Source organism: Panulirus ornatus, chromosome 11, assembly GCF_036320965.1.
Source record: "Panulirus ornatus isolate Po-2019 chromosome 11, ASM3632096v1, whole genome shotgun sequence".
NCBI lineage: Eukaryota > Metazoa > Arthropoda > Malacostraca > Decapoda > Palinuridae > Panulirus > Panulirus ornatus.
This window is the reverse complement of record NC_092234.1, coordinates 49,141,697-49,156,247: the sequence shown is the minus strand read 5'-3', so window position 1 is coordinate 49,156,247 and position 14,551 is coordinate 49,141,697.

Below are 14,551 nucleotides of genomic sequence, written 5' to 3'. Positions count from 1 at the left end.
GTACCATTAAATTTGGGAGAATAAAAAGATGTTCTGGAAGGAGGTAAATAAAGTGCGTAAGACAAGGGAGCAAATGGGAACTTCAGTGAAGGGGCGCAAATGGGGAGGTTGATAACAAGTAGTGGTGATTTTGAGAAGGAGATGGAGTGAGTATTTTGAAGGTTTGTTGAATGTGTTTGATGATAGAGTGGCAGATATAGGGTGTTTTGGTCGAGGTGGTGTGCAAAGTGAGAGGGTTAGGGAAAATGATTTGGTAAACAGAGAAGAGGTAGTGAAAGCTTTGCGGAAGATGAAAGCCGGCAAGGCAGCAGGTTTGGATGGCATTGCAGTGGAATTTATTAAAAAAGGGGGTGACTGTATTGTTGACTGGTTGGTAAGGTTATTTAATGTATGTATGACTCATGGTGAGGTGCCTGAGGATTGGCGGAATGCGTGCATAGTGCCATTGTACAAAGGCAAAGGGGATAAGAGTGAGTGCTCAAATTACAGAGGTATAAGTTTGTTGAGTATTCCTGGTAAATTATATGGGAGGGTATTGATTGAGAGGGTGAAGGCATGTACAGAGCATCAGATTTGGGAAGAGCAGTGTGGTTTCAGAAGTGGTAGAGGATGTGTGGATCAGGTGTTTGCTTTGAAGAATGTATGTGAGAAATACTTAGAAAAGCAAATGGATTTGTATGTAGCATTTATGGATCTGGAGAAGGCATATGATAGAGTTGATAGAGATGCTCTGTGGAAGGTATTAAGAATATATGGTGTGGGAGGAAAGTTGTTAGAAGCAGTGAAAAGTTTTTATCGAGGATGTAAGGCATGTGTACGTGTAGGAAGAGAGGAAAGTGATTGGTTCTCAGTGAATGTAGGTTTGCGGCAGGGGTGTGTGATGTCTCCATGGTTGTTTAATTTGTTTATGGATGGGGTTGTTAGGGAGGTAAATGCAAGAGTTTTGGAAAGAGGGGCAAGTATGAAGTCTGTTGGGGAAGAGAGAGCTTGGGAAGTGAGTCATTTGTTGTTCGCTGATGATACAGCGCTGGTGGCTGATTCATGTGAGAAACTGCAGAAGCTGGTGACTGAGTTTGGTAAAGTGTGTGGAAGAAGAAAGTTAAGAGTAAATGTGAATAAGAGCAAGGTTATTAGGTACAGTAGGGTTGAGGGTCAAGTCAATTGGGAGGTGAGTTTGAATGGAGAAAAACTGGAGGAAGTGAAGTGTTTTAGATATCTGGGAGTGGATCTGGCAGCGGATGGAACCATGGAAGCGGAAGTGGATCATAGGGTGGGGGAGGGGGCGAAAATTCTGGGGGCCTTGAAGAATGTGTGGAAGTCGAGAACATTATCTCGGAAAGCAAAAATGGGTATGTTTGAAGGAATAGTGGTTCCAACAATGTTGTATGGTTGCGAGGCGTGGGCTATGGATAGAGTTGTGCGCAGGAGGATGGATGTGCTGGAAATGAGATGTTTGAGGACAATGTGTGGTGTGAGGTGGTTTGATCGAGTGAGTAACGTAAGGGTAAGAGAGATGTGTGGAAATAAAAAGAGCGTGGTTGAGAGAGCAGAGGAGGGTGTTTTGAAGTGGTTTGGGCACATGGAGAGAATGAGTGAGGAAAGATTGACCAAGAGGATATATGTGTCGGAGGTGGAGGGAACGAGGAGAAGAGGGAGACCAAATTGGAGGTGGAAAGATGGAGTGAAAAAGATTTTGTGTGATCGGGGCCTGAACATGCAGGAGGGTGAAAGGAGGGCAAGGAATAGAGTGAATTGGAGCGATGTGGTATACCGGGGTTGACGTGCTGTCAGTGGATTGAATCAAGGCATGTGAAGCGTCTGGGGAAAACCATGGAAAGCTGTGTAGGTATGTATATTTGCGTGTGTGGACGTATGTATATACATGTGTATGGGGGGGGGGGGGGGTTGGGCCATTTCTTTCGTCTGTTTCCTTGCGCTACCTCGCAAACGCGGGAGACAGCGACAAAGTATAAAAAAAAAAAAAAAAAAAAAAAAAATATATATATATATATATATATATATATATATATATATATATATATATATATATATATATATATATATATATATATATATATATATACCATCAATGCCTCAATCTCATCTGGTGGTGGTCCATTTATATATATATAAATTTGGGACGAGTGTGTACACCAGGAGGGAACTGTATAATATAAGTCTACGGATACGACCCATCACGGTTCACTTACTGATGATATGAAGGACATGAGACAGACTGTGTGTGTGTGTGTGATCCACCTGGACCAGAGAATGATCACACACACACACACACACACACACACACACACACACACACACACACACACACACACACTGACCACAGACATGTGTACTGTGTGGGGCTGGTCACGTCTGCTGCTGGGTATGAGAGAGAGAGAGAGAGAGAGAGAGAGAGAGAGAGAGAGAGAGAGAGAGAGAGAGAGAGAGAGAGAGAGAGAGAGAGAGTCAGCCAGCCGGGTGGGTGGGTGGGTGAGTGGCTGGGTGGCTTGGCTGGCTCTGTGAGAGCTGGGTGGCTGGGGATCGAAGCTGTGGGACCTGGTGGTGGTGGTGATGCAGGAGGGAGGAGGAGGAGGAGGAGGAGGAGGAGGAGGAGGAGGAGGGAGGAGGGAGGAAGGGAGGGAGGGAAGGTGGTGGTGGTGGAGGTGTCCCTCAGCCTCTCCTTCACCCCCGTCAGTAGCCATCGAGCCGTCGTGGAGGCCGCACGCACGCAACACCTCCTCCTCCACCACCATCACCATCACCTCCTCCTCCTCCTTTGCCTCCGCTCCAGTTACGATCACAGCCTCGCCACAGCTCTCCTCCTCCTCTTCCTCTTCCTCCTCTTCCTCTTCCCTCCTTCCTCCTCCGTCGTGGCCCTGATTGAAGAAGGTCGCCCCCCCTCTACCACCCTGAACCCCTTACGAAAACCGACTGTCTGACTGTCTGTGTGTATGCGTGTGTGTGTGTGTGTTGTGTGTGTGTGTGTGTGTGTTTGCCCCTCCCTTCCCTTCCTTCCCTTCCTTCCCTCCTTCCCCTGCCCTCCCCTCCCACCAAACAAGTGCCACAGCTCATAGTGTGGTGAGCCGCCGACCAGAAACACCCTGGTGGGTCAAGGGGGGTCACACAGACACACGCCTCCTCCCTCAGCTCCTCCGTGTGTGTGTGTGTGTGTGTGTGTGTGTGTGTGTGTGTGTGTGTGTGTGTGTGTGTGTGTGTGTGTGTGTGTGTGTGTGTGGTTGATTACAGTGCTAAACCACGCGAGGACTCGAATCTGTACCTCATCACCATCACCCACGCCTTGTAACTCATCACCCACGCCCTGTAACTCATCACCCACGCCCCGTAACTCATCACCCACGCCCTGTAACTCATCACCCACGCCTTGTAACTCATCACCCACGCCCTTGTAACTGATCACCCACGCCTTGTAACTCATCACCCACGCCCTTGTATTTCCGACCTTCGACCTCTTTCTTCCCCCCCCCCCCAAACCCTCCACCCAACACCCCCCCCCCCCTTTCCGACGACCTGACCTCCCCCCTCCCCCTATAGAACACAGAGGGGGATGATATAGACGCACCACCAACACGTGTATAGAAAATAGCCATATATATATATATATATATATATATATATAATATATATATATATATATATATATATATATATATATATATATATAGAGCCCCAAGGGCACTAACGTATAGAAAAAATATATATATATCTTAAACAGTGACCGAAAAAAAAAGAAGAAAACAAACAAACAAACAAATCTACGAGTTAGAAAATAATCTACGAGTTCATCACGTGACTTTTAAGAAAAAAGAAAACGGGGTGTGGGAAAGCAGTCAACCCCCTCCCCCCCCCCCACCATAAACCAAAGAAGGAAACTATGTGATTATATTTTTTGGAGGAGGCCTTGAAGACGGTGTCCCAGGACGTCGGTCCCAGGACGTCGGTCCCAGGACGTCGGTCCCAGGACAACAAGGGCGGGTGTGTGTCGTTGTCCTGCGACGAGCTGGCGTGAAGGTGGAGGGAGACGGGAGGGATGAGACGGCGTGACGTGACACCCCCCCCCCCCCCACAACAGCCCCCCCCTTCCCCTTCCCCCCTAGGAAGACAGGAGGGGACGGACGGGTCCCCCTCCCCACCAGCTGAGGACATGATGGACGCCAGGCATTCACGAACATCCTAGGTAAGTACTTGAGGACATTGCCAGTAGTACGGTCCAGGTGGGGGTGAGGACATTGCCAGTAGTACGGTCCAGGTGGGGGTGAGGACAGTGCCAGTAGTATGGTCCAGGTGGGGGTGAGGACATTGCCAGTAGTACGGTCCAGGTGGGGGTGAGGACATTGCCAGTAGGGTCCAGGAGGGGGTGAGGACAGTGCCAGTATGTTCAAGGTGGGGTGAGGACAGTGCCAGTACGTTCAAAGTGGGGGTGAGGACAGTGCCAGTAGTACGGTCCAGGTGGGGGTGAGGACAGTGCCAGTAGTACGGTCCAGGTGGGGGTGAGGACAGTGCCAGTAGTACGGTCCAGGTGGGGGTGAGGACAGTGCCAGTAGTACGGTCCAGGTGGGGTGAGGACAGTGCCAGTAGTACGGTCCAGGTGCGGTGAAGACAGTGCCAGTACGGTCCAGGTGGGGGTGAGGACAGTGCCAGTACGTTCAAGGTGGGGGTGAGGACAGTGCCAGTAGGGTCCAGGTGGGGGTGAGGACAGTGCCAGTAGTACGGTCCAGGTGGGGGTGAGGACAGTGCCAGTAGTACGGTCCAGGTGGGGGTGAGGACAGTGCCAGTAGTACGGTCCAGGTGGGGGTGAGGACAGTGCCAGTAGTACGGTCCAGGAGGGGGTGAGGACAGTGCCAGTACAGTCCAGGTGGGGGTGAGGACAGTGCCAGTAGTACAGTCCAGGAGGGGGTGAAGACAGTGCCAGTACGGTCCAGGTGGGGGTGAGGACAGTGCCAGTAGTACGGTCCAGGAGGGGGTGAGGACAGTGCCAGTACAGTCCAGGTGGGGGTGAGGACAGTGCCAGTACGTTCAAGGTGGGGGTGAGGACAGTGCCAGTAGGGTCCAGGTGGGGGTGAGGACAGTGCCAGTAGTACGGTCCAGGTGGGGGTGAGGACAGTGCCAGTAGTACGGTCCAGGTGGGGGCGAGGACAGTGCCAGTAGTACGGTCCAGGTGGGGGTGAGGACAGTGCCAGTATGGTCCAGGTGGGGGTGAGGACAGTGCCAGTACAGTCCAGGTGGGAGTGAGGACAGTGCCAGTACGGTCCAGGTGGGGGTGAGGACAGTGCCAGTACGGTCCAGGTGGGGTGAGGACAGTGCCAGTACGGTCCCGGTGGGAGTGAGGACAGTGCCAGTAGTACGGTCCAGGTGGGGGGTGAGGACAGTGCCAGTAGGGTCCAGGAGGGGGTGAAGACAGTGCCAGTACGTTCAAGGTGGGGTGAGGACAGTGCCAGTAGTACGGTCCCGGTGGGTGAGGACAGTGCCAGTAGTACGGTCCAGGTGGGGGGTGAGGACAGTGCCAGTAGGGTCCAGGAGGGGGTGAAGACAGTGCCAGTACGTTCAAGGTGGGGGTGAGGACAGTGCCAGTAGTACGGTCCAGGTGGGAGTGAGGACAGTGCCAGTAGTACGGTCCAGGTGGGGTGAGGACAGTGCCAGTAGGGTCCAGGTGGGGTGAGGACAGTGCCAGTACGGTCTAGGTGGGGGTGAGGACAGTGCCAGTACGGTCCAGGTGGGGGTGAGGACAGTGCCAGTACGGTCTAGGTGGGGGTGAGGACAGTGCCAGTACGGTCCATGGTGGGGGTGAGGACATGCCAGTTACGGTCCAGGTGGGGTGAGGACAGTGCCAGTACGGTCCAGGTGGGGTAGAGACAGTTCTAGTACAGTCCAGGTGGGGTGAGGACCAGTTCCAGTAGGGTTCAGGTGGGGTGAGGACAGTGCCAGTAGGGTCCAGGTGGGGGTGAGGACAGTGCCAGTACGGTCTAGGTGGGGGTGAGGACAGTGCCAGTACGGTCCAGGTGGGGGTGAGGACAGTGCCAGTACGGTCTAGGTGGGGGTGAGGACAGTGCCAGTACGGTCCAGGTGGGGGTGAAGACAGTGCCAGTAGTACGGTCCAGGTGGGGGTGAGGACAGTGCCAGTAGTACGGTCCAGGTGGGGTGAGGACAGTGCCAGTACGGTCCAGGTGGGGTGAGGACAGTTCTAGTACAGTCCAGGTGGGGGTGAGGACAGTTCCAGTACAGTCCAGGTGGGGTGAGGACAGTGCCGGTACGGTCCAGGTGGGGTGAGGACAGTTCCAGTAGGGTCCAGGTGAGGTGAGGACAGTTCCAGTACAGTCCAGGTGGGGTGAGGACAGTGCCAGTACAGTCCAGGTGGGGGTGAGGACAGTGCCAGTACGGTCCAGGTGGGGTGAGGACAGTTCCAGTACGGTCCAGGTGGGGTGAGGACAGTTCCAGTACAGTCCAGGTGGGGTGAGGACAGTGCCAGTACGGTCCAGGTGGGGTGAGGACAGTTCCAGTACAGTCCAGGTGGGGTGAGGACAGTGCCAGTACAGTCCAGGTGGGGGTGAGGACAGTGCCAGTACGGTCCAGGTGGGGTGAGGACAGTGCCAGTACGGTCCAGGTGGGGTGAGGACAGTTCCAGTACAGTCCAGGTGGGGGTGAGGACAGTTCCAGTACAGTCCAGGTGGGGTGAGGACAGTTCCAGTACAGTCGAGGTGGGGGTGAGGACAGTTCCAGCAAGGTCCAGGTGGGGTGAGGACAGTGCCAGTAGGGTCCAGGTGGGGTGAGGACAGTGCCAGCCACTCCCCCTCCCCCCCACCACAGTCTTTGGTGCCCCACAGATGAGCTACGTCACAGGCGATAAATAACTAATAAAAAATAAAGGAATAATTATAATAATTGACACAATAATGTGATGGCGATAATTCACCTGGGGATAACTGAAGTGTGTGAGAGGAGATGGTGATGGTGAGGTGATGGTGATGGTGATGGTGATGATGGTGGTGATGGTGATGGTGGTGATGGTGGTGATGGTGATGGTGATGATGGTGGTGATGGTGATGGTGATGGTGGTGATGGTGGTGATGGTGATGGTGGTGGTGGTGATGGTGGTGGTGGTGATGGTGATGGTGGTGATGGTGGTGATGGTGATGGTGGTGATGGTGATGGTGGTGGTGGTGATGGTGATGGTGGTGATGGTGATGGTGGTGATGGTGATGATGGTGATGGTGGTGATGGTGGTGGTGATGGTGATGATGGTGATGGTGGTGGTGGTGATGGTGGTGATGGTGGTGATGGTGGTGGTGATGTGGTGATGGTGATGGTGGTGATGGTGGTGATGGTGATGGTGATGGTGGTGATGGTGATGGTGGTGATGGTGATGGTGGTGATGGTGGTGGTGGTGATGGTGGTGATGGTGATGGTGGTGATGGTGATGGTGGTGGTGGTGATGGTGATGGTGGTGATGGTGATGGTGGTGATGATGGTGATGGTGATGGTGGTGATGGTGGTGGTGATGGTGATGGTGGTGATGGTGGTGATGTGCTGGTGATGGTGGTGATGGTGATGGTGGTGATGGTGATGGATGGTGATGGTGATGGTGATGGTGGATGATGGTGGTGATGGTGATGGTGGTGATGGTGCGTGATGGTGATGGTGGTGGCTGGTGATGGTGATGATGGTGATGGTGGTGATGGGTGATGGTGGTGATGGTGATGGTGGTGATGGTGATGGTGATGATGAGGTGATGGTGGTGATGTGTGGTGATGGTGGTGATGGTGATGGTGTGATGGTGATGATGATGATGATAGTGTGATGGTGGTCGGTGATGGTGATGGTGATGGTGGTGATGGTGATGATGGTGATAGGTGGTAGATGTGTGGTGATGGTGATGGTGGTGCTGGTGATGGTGATGGTGGTGCTGGTGATGGTGGTGATGGTGCGTGGTGGATGTTGATTGTGTTGATGGTGATGTGTTGGTGATGGTGGTGATGGTGGTGATGATGGTGATGGTGATGATGGTGATGGTGTGTGTGGTGATGAGGTGATGGGGTATGGTGATGGTGATGGTGGTGGTGATGGTGATGGTGGTGATGGTGATGATGGTGATGTCTGATGGTGGTGATGGTGATGTTGGTGATGGTGATGGTGATGGTGGTGGTGATGTTGGTGATGGTGATGATGGTGATGGTGGTGATGGTGATGGGTGATGGTGATGTGTGATGATGGTGATGGTGGTGATGGTGGTGGTGTGTGGTGATGGTGGTGATGGCTGAATGGTGGTGGTGATGATGAGGTGGTGGTGGTTGATGGTGATTGATGATGGTGCTGGTGGTGATGGGGTGGTGATGGTGATTGGTGGTGATGGTGGTATGGCTGTTAGTTGATGATTGTGATGGTGTATGGTGTTGTGATGGTGGTGATGATGGTGATGGTGATGATGGTGGTGATGGTGTGTGATGGTGATGGCTGATGATGGTGATGGGTGGTGATGGTGATGGTGGTGATGGTGGTGATGGTGATGGTGATGGTGATGGTGGGTGATGATGGTGATGGTGGTGATGGTGATGGTGGTGATGTGATGGTGAAGTGGTGATGGTGGTGATGGTGGTGGTGTGGTGCAAGGTGGTGATGGTGATGGTGAGTGGTGGTGGTGGTGATGGTGATAGTGGTGATGGTGATGATGGTGATGGTGGTGATGGTGATGGTGATGATGGTGATGGTGGTGATGGTGATGGTGATGGTGGTGATGGTGATGGTGGTGATGGTGATGGTGGTGATGGTGGTGGTGGTGGTGATGGTGGTGGTGATGGTGATGGTGATGGTGGTGGTGGTGATGGTGATGGTGATGGTGGTGATGGTGATGGTGATGGTGATGGTGGTGATGGTGATGGTGGTGATGGTGATGGTGGTGATGGTGATGGTGGTGGTGATGGTGATGGTGATGGTACTGATGGTAATGGTGGTGGTGATGGTGGTGATGGTGGTGATGGTGATGGTGATGATGGTGATGGTGATGGTGATGGTGGTGATGGTGATGGTGGTGGTGATGGTGATGGTGGTGATGGTGATGGTGGTGATGGTGGTGATGGTGGTGGTGGTGGTGATGGTGGTGATGGTGGTGGTGATGATGATGGTGGTGATGGTGGTGGTGGTGGTGGTGGTGATGGTGATGGTGGTGATGGTGGTGATGATGGTGGTGATGGTGATGATGGTGGTGATGGTGATGATGGTGGTGATGGTGATGATGGTGGTGATGGTGGTGATGGTGATGATGGTGATGGTGGTGATGGTGGTGATGGTGATGATGGTGGTGATGGTGATGGTGATGGTGGTGATGGTGATGATGGTGGTGATAGTGATGGTGGTGATGGTGATGATGGTGATGGTGATGGTGGTGATGGTGATGATGGTGATGATGGTGGTGATGGTGATGGTGGTGATGGTGATGGTGATGATGGTGGTGATGGTGATGATGGTGATGATGGTGATGATGGTGGTGATGGTGATGGTGGTGATGGTGATGATGGTGATGGTGATGGTGGTGATGGTGATGGTGGTGATGGTGATGATGGTGGTGATAGTGATGGTGGTGATGGTGATGATGGTGATGATGGTGATGATGGTGGTGATGGTGATGGTGGTGATGGTGATGGTGATGATGGTGATGATGGTGGTGATGGTGATGGTCAAGTGTGTTAAGGAGAGAGGAAAATGGTCGTCTGTTTTTGTTTTAAAGGTTTTTAAAAAACAAAAAAAATGCCTCTCTCTCTCTCTCTCTCTATCTATCTATCTATCTCTCTATCTCTCTCTAACCCCCCCCCACACACACACCCTTCACCCCACAATCCCCACCTGACCAAACCAAACCAAACCACCCTCCCTCATCCCCCATATACCACAAGGATCAGACGTTACTTTTTCACCCACGTAGGCCTACGAGAAGGACCGGGTGGCCAGCCAGCCCTCAGCGCAGTAATGGCCTCAAGGACTCGGTGCCGCTAGGGGCTGGGGTTCTGTGGGTTGGGCAGTGGGAGGTCGCCGTTAAAGACGTGTATCTGTTGGGTTGATTCATGTCTCACGGGTCGGGAAGCTCTTCTGCCCTGCCACCAGCATATGATAACCCCAGCCAGATCCTGCCATAGAACGGGATCTATGGCAACATGTTGCCATAGAACGGGATCTATGGCAACATGTTGCCATAGAACGGGATCTATGGCAACATGTGCCATAGAACGGGATCTATGGCAACATGTGCCATAGAACGGGATCTATGGCAACATGTGCCATAGAACGGGATCTATGGCAACATGTGCCATAGAACGGGATCTATGGCAACATGTGCCATAGAACGGGATCTATGGCAACATGTGCCATAGAACGGGATCTATGGCAACATGTGCCATAGAACAGGATCTATGGCAACATGTGCCATAGAACGGGATCTATGGCAACATGTTGCCATAGAACGGGATCTATGGCAACATGTGCCATAGAACGGGATCTATGGCAACATGTGCCATAGAACAGGCATAGAACGGGATCTATGGCAACATGTGCCATAGAACGGGATCTATGGCAACATGTGCCATTGAACGGGATCTATGGCAACATGTGCCATAGAACGGGATCTATGGCAACATGTGCCATAGAACGGGATCTATGGCAACATGTGTCATAGAACGGGATCTATGGCAACATGTGCCATAGAACAGGATCTATGGCAACATGTGCCATGGAATGGGATCTATGGCAACATGTGCCATAGAACGGGATCTATGGCAACATGTGCCATAGAACGGGATCTATGGCAACATGTGCCATAGAACAGGATCTATGGCAACATGTGCCATGGAATGGGATCTATGGCAACATGTGCCATAGAACAGGATCTATGGCAACATGTGCCATAGAACGGGATCTATGGCAACATGTGCCATAGAACAGGATCTATGGCAACATGTGCCATAGAACGGGATCTATGGCAACATGTGCCATAGAACGGGATCTATGGCAACATGTGCCATAGAACGGGATCTATGGCAACATGTGTCATAGCACGGGATCTATTACAACATGTGCCATAGAACGGGATCTGTTGCAACATGTGCCATAGAATTGAATCTATGGCAACATGTGCCATAGAACTGAATCTATTGCAACATGTGCCACAGAACTGGATCTGTTGCAACATGTGCCATAGAATTGAATCTATGGCAACATGTGCCATAGAACTGAATCTATTGCAACATGTGCCATAGAATTGAATCTATGGCAACATGTGCCATAGAACCGAATCTATTGCAACATGTGCCATAGAATTGAATCTATTGTAACATGTGCCATAGAATTGAATCTATTGCAAAATGTGCAACAGAACTGAATTTATTGCAACATGTGCAATAGAACTAATTCTATTGCAATAGATGCGACAGAATTGAAATATACTGCAGTAGATGCAATAGAACCTAATCTATCGTAATGGAAACAATAGAACGACCCATTGTAATAGACGCACTAGATCGTGATACACCGTCACACGCAATAGAACGTAATCTATTGTCACAGACGCAACAGAACAATGGATGGTCGCGAATGTAATAGAACTTAACGGTAATAGAGGCAGCAATAGAAGTAAACCTATTGCGACAGAGGCCATAGAACTGAATCTATCGCCACAGGCGCAACAACAACAACAACAACAAATGGACTGCGCCTCCGATATATACAATAACACTTTAATGTATTGTAATAATAATGAGTGCGAGTGATGAGGCTAATGTATGCGCGCGCGCGCACAGAGAGAGAGAGAGAGAGAGAGAGAGAGAGAGAGAGAGAGAGAGAGAGAGAGAGAGAGAGAGAGAGAGAGAGAGAGAAAGGTGAGGCGTGGATAACATCCTATTACCCTCCCCCGCCCCCCCCCCCCCCCCCCCCCCCCCTTCCTCCTGCAGGAGGAGGAGGACCTTCTCCTGCTCCTCCTACAGCAGCAGGAGGAGCTCCTCCTCCTGCTGGTGGTGGAGCTGCTGGACATGTACACACACGCAGGGCCGCGCCCCCCCTTCCCCTAGCGCATAATGCGCGGGCGGCGGGGTGGCGGTGCGCCGCGCCGCGCGGAGCCCAGATGTCGGTGTCGCATGCGGCAACTTGAGCCGCCCGCCACGAGCGCTCGCGGGTCAAGGGTTGTGAGTTCACAACTTATCTATTGCCTGCCACACACACACACACACACACACACACGCCTTAAAGGCTATATATATATATATATATATATATATATATATATATATATATATATATATATATATATATATATATATATGGACCGCCATAACTTCCCCTCTGCAAACATATGACTCAAGGGTTAAGGGCCGGGACTTAACCCTGGTGCTTTATCCCACCCCCTTACCCCACCCCTTAAAAAGGGGGGTAAGGGCCCAGCAATTCTACCTACCCCTTCCTCTTATCACTATTTCCTAAGGGTCAAAATCCCACACCCACATCTGCTCCTCACAACACTACCCATCACGCGTCTTACTTCCTTTCAAAAACTGAAAATTTCGCCAAGAATCAATGACTGAATTGTTCTGTATATATATATTTTTTTCCCCTTTCTCAGTTGGTGTGCCGCCCGCGGGTCCATCTCGGGGCTATATCTATAGAGAGAGGCAGCTATATAGCCAATGTTTCTATCTATACAGGAGCTTCCCCCTTTTTCATCAAACGCGAACACACTCGTCAATTGAAAGGGACCTCGGGTATATATATATATATATATATATATATATATATATATATATATATATATTATCCCTGGGGATAGGGGAGGAAGAATACTTCCCATGTATTCCTTGCATGTCGTAGAAGGCGACTAAAAGGGGAGAGAGCGAGTGGCTGGAATTCCTCCCCTCTCATTTTTTTTTAATTTTCCAAAAGGAGGAACAAAGGGCCAGGTGAGGATATTCCCTTAAAGGTCCAGTCCTCTGTTCTCAACGCTACCTCGCTAACGCGGGAAATGGCGAATAGTTTGAAAGAAGAAAGAAAAAGAAATATATATATATATATATATATATATATATATATATATATATATATATATATATATATATATATATATATATATATATGGGCAGTGATGCAGTGGGAAGGGAAGGTGTGTGTGTGTGTGTGTGTTTTACGAGGAGGGAGTTTTACACCCGTATTGCCCCATCGCTTAACCTGGAGTATGTGCACCACGTCTTTACTACTATGTGTACACAACACACACACACACACACACACACACACACACACACACACACACACACACACACGGTCGCGTTCAAATCAAACATTGAACAGCCAAGGAACCAGACGAAGAGATGAAGAGACCTTCTCCTTCTCCCTTCTCCTCCTCCCACCAACCCCCAGTTCTCTCCTTCACACCTTCCCCTCCCTCCTCCCCTCCCCTCTCCCCCCCTCCTCCTCGACAGCCTCAAGGACTCTCTCCTCAAGCCCCTCCCTCCCCCTCCCTCCCCCTCCCCCCCACCCCTCAAAGCCTCCAAGGGCTCTGAGCCTAAGCTCCTTCCATACCATTCCAGCATCCCTCACTGTGGCCGTTTCTATTCACTCGTAAACTGGATCTTTATATATAAATATATATATATATATATATATATATATATATATATATATATATATATATATATATATATATATATATATATATATATATATATTCCTATGAGTCCACGGGGAAAATGAAACACGAAAAGTTCCCAAGTGCACTTTCGTGTAATAATCATATCATCAGGGGAGACACAAGAGAGAAATATAATAATAATAATAATAATAATAATAATAATAATAATAATAATAATAATAGATTACAACAATAATAATAATCATAATAATAATAATAATAATAATAATAATAATAATAATAATAATAACAATAATAAAACATAATCGACAATTCAAAAAAAAAAAACTAAAAGAACGACGGTTTGTAAACTCGGGCCAAGTGCATTGTTTACAAAGAGGAGCCAATCAGAACGAACCTCCGAAGTTATCAATAAATCTATTGGCTGAGGAAACCGACCACCACCACCGTGAGAGTATAAACTGGACGGATATGTTCCTACCATTTAAATCATTATGGGATTTCTTTATCTTATTAATCATTTAATCTTAAGATGACGGAACGGATTAATTTAGAGGATTGAGATTAAAAAAAAAAATTAGTCTTTGTTATGGTCTGTAATGACACAGAGAGACATGAATATCAATTATTTTTTTCGTTAAGTGATGATGGACAGATTTTAATTAATGATTAAGATGATGTATAATGATGTAATTTGCATACACGTGATTAATCAGGGTCAGATGTGTAATGAAAGATTGTATATATATATATATATATATATATATATATATATATATATATATATATATATATATATATATATATATATATGGATGGATGTGCTGGAAATGAGATGTTTGAGGACAATGTGTGGTGTGAGGTGGTTTGATCGAGTGAGTAACGTAAGGGTAAGAGAGATGTGTGGAAATAAAA